Source organism: Cibotium barometz, chromosome 12, assembly GCF_041138505.1.
Source record: "Cibotium barometz isolate CiBa-2024 chromosome 12, ASM4113850v1, whole genome shotgun sequence".
NCBI classification, from domain to species: Eukaryota; Viridiplantae; Streptophyta; class Polypodiopsida; order Cyatheales; family Cibotiaceae; genus Cibotium; species Cibotium barometz.
The window spans coordinates 35520000-35527204 of NC_141057.1; positions in this window are offsets into that span (position 1 = coordinate 35520000).

Sequence of the window (7205 nt, forward strand, 5' to 3'; positions counted from 1 at the left end):
TCGTAAAACATTTAAAAAATAAAAAAGTAATAGTCGAACATTTTTTTATTGCAACATGAAGGATCTTTTCAAAACTATAATACAATGTCATCAACCGTACTAGGTCCTTTTCATATTGTTCTCCTACTATTGAACATTATCATTAGGCCCTCCTTTTTTAGAGTCGGTTGATGTATAAGCATATTATGGTTTGCATCTAACCCAAAGATACACAAATATACAAAGCACCTACCTTGATTTGAAAATCGGGGCATGTGCATGATGGATTCTTTCCCATAGTCCCGGTATTTTTCATTGCGCACTAGTGATTCCTCAGTCTCAATTACAAAAACTTCCATCTGCCCAACTTTAATAACCAAATGCTCAAAGACCGTAGCTCTACTTGAGACTACCGAATCTATTTGCTTGGCTACCATATTTGATATGCCACTTCTATACCTTGTTAACTATTGGCCTACATCATTTGCTTGACATTGTCCCTTTTGCAACACAAACCCACCAGCCTCCAATTCTTGAATCTCATCCACAGTCAGGTTTGTATCTCGTACCACTGGTTGGGGGTCTAGTAGGTGATTGACAGATGGTGTTACATACTCTCCAAGTATGATCCACGTTGTTGTTATAAAACCACATGAATTGATGCCTTTTCCCCCCATACCATTCTCTCATACCATAGAAAGAAGGAGTTGAACACCTTGCCCGCAGTTCTTGATGCTCTTTTTACACTTGCCATCTTGGCCACCTAACCATCCTTGGAAAGTTACCTTGTTGTGTAGATATGTTCGACGTATAGCCCACATTAAATCGTGTATGTCACTCTCCATAATTTCCTGCAGCTCTACTTCAGTTGTCTCTCCCTCTGCATTTTTTTGACCACCTATAGTTAAAGGAATAGTGGGTGGAAAGCCTAATCTCCTACCTTGTTTCTTGCATGGCTGGTTTTCTATTACCTACTCTAGATGATGTGATGAGTTATCTTCCTCATAATTTATAACTGTGGATTTTCGACGCTGGCTAACAGTAATGTTATCACCAAAAAAGCTTGGTTGCACGTGCATTGGTGTGCCACTCATTGCTTTCCCCACCAATTTGCTAGTGCTTGATGGACTTGAAGCTTTTGATGTTTTGGCCTTCTCCATCAACTTTGTTATTGTAGGGCCTTTTCCATTATATTTGCCTTGCATGAATGCATGATTCTTTGTGGATTGCAAGAGGGCATTAGCAAGGTGTAAAATAGTTGCATCATATAAAGAGATGGTTCCCCTGAAACCCTCTCCTACTAACCAACAGCATGCTTCGTTTTTGCTAGAGTAGTGGTCGGCATGTGCGACACACAAGCATTGTTGACATCCTACAAACAGGAAATTAAGTTAATTACATCATCCAACCACATTCTATAAACCAGATAGTTAAGTTGATAATTTAGATTCTAAATACAAGCTATTCTTTTCAAGAACCAAGAAAACAATACTTACCCCTAAAAGATGTTTCCTCCAATGGGGATATCTATTATGCCACCAACTAAGCCAACAATCCATGGCTGGTAAGTTTGCATCAGTGACTTTACCATTCATCCACCACGATCGAATGTGTGTATTTTAAAAATGCCTCTCTCACTCAATGCACAACGCCACTGACGCATAGTCGCTTGTGCTCTTCCTGAAAAATCCTAACTACATATTATATTATATGGATGTTCAAGCTTTGTTCCCAATGAAAAAAACACGAACGCTCACATGACCTTCCAATATATTCTCTGGTCCAACAATCCTAACTACCCTCCAGTTGGCTCCAGCTACCATGAAGCCAAAAAAATCTAGCTTGGAGAAGCCTTTTTGGACCACAACATTGTTAATCATCTCCCAGAAAAGTACTTGTGCCACTGTGTCCTCCTCTTTCATTTCACAAGTTGCAATTGTCTCATGAGCTCTTGCAATTGTCATGAGCTCTTGCAAGCTGCATGCCATCATATGACAATTGGAAAAGTACTAAAAACAAGAACAATTTTTTTCAAGAACTTAACAAGACCACACTCTACCTTGGATCATATATATGTGCAACCATTGTTGTCCATCCTTGCACATGCTTGACGTGATAAAAAAAAACCCAAGCCTTTCTTAAATCCTCGCTCCTATTTGGCGCATACGATTCACCAGATCTAAACTCGATGCAGGCCCTGTGCATAACACCAATTTGACTCATCCAAAGCTTGCCCAAGGAAATAACTACCATGGAAGAACTCAAAAGCATATTGTCTCTTCAATTCTAGGATACTTGACTTTGCTCCTTGCACTAAACTGTTGATCCTAGAAGCACACACCATCCTCCTGAATCTACAAGAGAATTGGACCAATTAACAAACTATGTAAACGTTCATTCACAAGAATCACTGAACAATTAAAATCAATATGGAAAGAACATTACCTTTGACATTGAATTAGGGGATGCATGTGTTCCAATAATAGTGACAACTCCATGTTGCTAATATTTGATTCATTCTTCGTATGCTTCCTGAGACAACTGCATCCAATACGAGTTGTTTGGTGATACCATTTGTACCTTCCTTGGACCACTTGTAACAACCTCTGAAACTTCCTCTTGCACAAGTTCTCTTATCTTTTGCAATGCCTGCCTTGATGTGCCCCTTTGCATCTCATGCAAATGTTCCCCTTGACGTATCATCAATCTCGACATATGTGGATCAGCACGCATACAATAGTACACCATAGCACTACATATTCTTCTATGTACAAGTTTGTTCTTACAATAGAAACAAGCTAGTGATCCATATCCATTTGTTGTTAAGCCCAAAGAGGGAAGTTTCTGTGTGAGCTTTCCTATTATGTGAAAAATTAGAAAGTTCTAATAAATACTCTTATAAATCAAAGTTTACTAAAATTAAGCCAACAATAAGCTTACCATTACATGACGTTATATTCGGTGTGCCATTCATAGTTTTGCTTCCACACAAGGCATAAGTGCACTCAAATAAGCCTCCACAAGAACTCTTTTGTACAACCCAAGGAAACTTCACATGACTCTCTACAAGTTTCACCCAACAATGGCCATCATGTGCTTGCTCCATTCCTTGCATTGAAGAGGCTGAAGGATCATGTACATTTGGCAACTCAAAAGCCACGTTACCATTATAGATTTGAGGAATCTCTTCTACTTTCTGAATATGTGTGCTTGCTAATAACAATCTACTAAGAACACCAGCATGAGATTCCTCAGACAATAAGTATTTGACCACGCTCTTCTGAAGTGGTATACCTGTGGGAGAATCTCCTATTGTAAGGTCAATAATAACTTCTTTTGGGATGCTTGCTATAGTGTTGCTTGACTCTCCTATTATTGGAATAACAAGGTGTTCTGTTGTTATATCTTTATCAAAGATATAACATGGTTCCTCTCCAGTGGGTCTAGCTGATTGGATAGGTATAAGATATTCTACACCATCATCTTGTGGTTTGATTTCAAAAACTTTCAATCCTCCAGAGTGAGGACATAATATTCCATCAAAATCATCAGCTTTAGTAATATAATAACGACCCTGTACAGTTCTAACAATAGGATCACTCTCCAAACCTCCCACAAAAATGTGAAAAGAAGTGCTCTCCATGGCAAGAAAAGCTCTCAGAAAACCAGCTCAGAAACACATAAGCTCTCAAAAAACCATCTCATAAACATACAACAAAGTAATGACAACGAATTCAAAGTCTAAAAATGAATTTTATACATATTAGATTTTTTAAAATTATACTCATTTTATAAAAATGATCATTATAAATAATGTCATTAATACACAAAATCTAAAACTCACTTTCAATAATTATACTATACAATAAATGCATACATAACTACTTCTCATTTAATGATTATTTCATAACTCACTTCTATATAATGATTATTCCATAACTAATTCTTAGATAATGATTATTCCATAACTAATTCTTAGATAATGATTATTCCATAACTAACTCTCATATAATGATTGCATAACTTTTATATCTTTGTCATGATCCCAATTTAAGTTTGAAACCTTTTATCATCTCTTTTATGATTCCATCCATTTTTATTTCAAATAAAGAGTACATTCTTTTATTGCCCAACAATGCATGGGAGAATTTGAAAAGATTCAAAATGCAACATTAGAGCATGTCTATCATCAACATGGTCATTGTCATCATCATAATAATAAAGGTCTCTTGTTTAAGTTTAGCCACAATTACAAACTTATGCTTACAAAGTCAGCTCGTTGAAAGATAGCAAGTGGCAACTCCTCATCATTAGGAATGATAGAAGAAGAAAATAATGTACTGCCTAACCCCTTAAGTACATGTTAAGCTGGGACACACAAAGAAGGTGGACTACATTGAAAAGCAATTATATTGTACATCACGTAACGTGTGTCATATGTAGTGTCATATGTAGTGGATTGTGATGTTATACTTTTAAGTAATGATGTACATCACTAAGCACATATGAGTGAGTTATCCTTAGTGATTTACACCTACAAAACGCTTGCCCACTCTACTAAGGACGATGGTCGCCCTTAGTGGGCAAGCTTTCCCACTAAGGGCTTAGTTGGCAGGGCGATGGTCGCTCTTAGTGAGCAAGCCTTGCCCACTAAGGGGCGACCGATGCCCTTAGTGGGCCCATCGCCCTTAGTGGAGCAAACATCGCCCTTAGTGGGGCTTGCCCACCCCCAAACTCAAAACCCACTCTCTCTCCCCCCTCCCAAATAACGCACTCCATGCGCTCTCTCTCCTCCCCTTAGTGGGGCTTGCCCACTAAAGGCAACCCGGTCACCCTTAGTGGGCACACACCCCCAAACTCAAAACGTACTCTCCCCCCTCCCAAATAACGAGCTCCATGCTCTCTCTCTCTCTCTCTCTCTCTCTCTCTCTCTCTCTCTCTCTCTCTCTCTCTCTCTCTCTCTCTCTCTCTCTCTCTCTCTCTCTCTCAAATAACGCGCTCTCTCCCCCCCCCCCCCAAAATTCAGAACGCGCTCCTCCCCCTCCCCCCAAAATTTAAAACGCGCTCCCACCCCCCCCAAAAAAAAAACAAAGCGCTCTCTCCCCCCCTCCAAAACAAAACAAAGCGCTCTCTCCCTCCCTCCAAAACAAAACACTTTCCTTCCCCCCCCCCCCCCCCCCAAAAAAAAACAAAACATGCTCTCTCTTTTCAAAATAGCTTTCTTTTCCTTCCCACCAAAACAAAACATTTTTTTTCTTTTCCCTATCCTTAAAAGCAAAACTCTTTCCCTTTATTTAAAAACACTCTCATACACCCTGTCCTCTCTCTCTCAGAGATTCTCTACCTTTCTAAATCCTAAGCTTTCTCTCTTTCTCTCTCTCACTCTTTCTTCACTCTCTTTTTTCCTCTCTCTCTACGCTTTTTTCTCTCCTCTTTTTTTTTCATTATTTTTTCTCTTCTTCTTTGTTTGTTCCTTCTTTCTCTTCTTTAAAAACCCTATTTTTTTTAATTTAATCTTTTTTTCTCTATTTATATTTATCCCTCTATTTATATCCATTACTTTTTTGCTCTATTTTTATCTTTTGCTTTCTTATGTCTTTTAGGCCTCTTTCTTTCTTGTTTATTCTCCTTTCGTATTACTTCTCATGGCATCTCCCCAATTCCAAAGAGGGACACAAGTATCCTTGATGTTTAGTGATACCAAGGTAGCTACTGGGACCGTTTTGCATGTAGACTCCACCGTGGTGGATACTATCCATGGAATTGATTTGCCGCATGGTCATGTTGGCATGTCGATAGAAGATGTTGAAGTGGGAGAAGTTCCTCTTCCTTTTTCCCTCAAAGATGGTGATATCAACAAGTTAAATCAAACCAAAGGATACATCAGTGTGGCCAGCCAGAGATTGTGTGATTCTTATTTTATATCTCTCCACTTTTCCAATTATGCTCTTTTTTAGTGATTTTTTTGAGAGAAATCTGTCTTGTATATGTTGATGTGTTTAGATTTGTTACAAACACATCAAAGGAAACCCCACATCCAAAGTGTTCACACACAGGTGGAAGAGGCCAGTCTTAAGGTAGGGGGAGCCAAAGAGGCCGACAAAATTGGTAAAGACAACAATCAGAAACAAGTTCCAATGATTGCTTTTATTGTGGCAAACTAGGTCACTTTGTAGCAAAATGTCACACAAGAGGCAAAGTGACACAAAAAGCAGCAAGTTGCAACAAAACAATTATGCATCTTCAAGCAAGAAAGCTAAAAGATAGATGTGAGCAGTTGTTTGTTATACAACACATGGTAAATTCAGTGACTACTAATGTATCCACAAACGGTGATGATGTATGGTATATGGATTCAAGAGCCTCTAACCACATGACTTATTTAAAAAAAATCCTTTGGTTGTAAAGGGAAAAAGAGTAGGGAAAATGTTTAATTTAGATGTAAGCATGCCTGAGGTGAAAGTAACTACGTTTACACAAGGAGCAAGTGTTGTGGCCGCCGATATAGATATCTGGCACAAACGTATTGGTTATGTAAATGAGTAATGATTGAAGGTCATTGTTATAGGTTTGCCAAAGTTTAAGGTGGATATAATGCATAAAGTATGTGAAGCATGTCAGTTTGGAAAGCAAACAAAGAATGTATTGCGTAAGGGAGAACCTAATGTGGTATACTCAAAAGTATGCAGGCTGACAAAGGTAACATCAATGGGAGGATGTCATTACTATGCATCTTTCATTAATGACCATACAAGGAAGGTGTGGGTCTATTTCATGAAAGAGAAAAATGAAGTGTTTACTCACTTTTGGAATATCATAATGTTGGCTAAAAAGTAAACAAGTTTGTAGGTTGTGTCTGAGGTCAAATGGAGGGGGAGAGTACTTCTCCAATCAGTTCAGTGATTATTTGAGAAAGCGTACCTGCATGGAATTCAGAGGCAATTCACGTGCAGGTACACTTCGTGAGTGACAAAATGACATCACTGGATAGGAAGAATAGACACATTGCAGAGATTGATATGCATTGATGGTGGCTGAGAAGAGCATGCCTCACCATTATTGGGCTAAAGCAGTTATGATTGTAGAACAGGACCCCCACAGCAATAGTATATGGTGTGATTCCAAAGGAGTATACTGGGTGGCAAAAAACTAGATTTGTCACACTTGAAAGTGTTTGGATGTATTGTATATATATATATTGAGCTACACAATAAGTTGGATCCAAA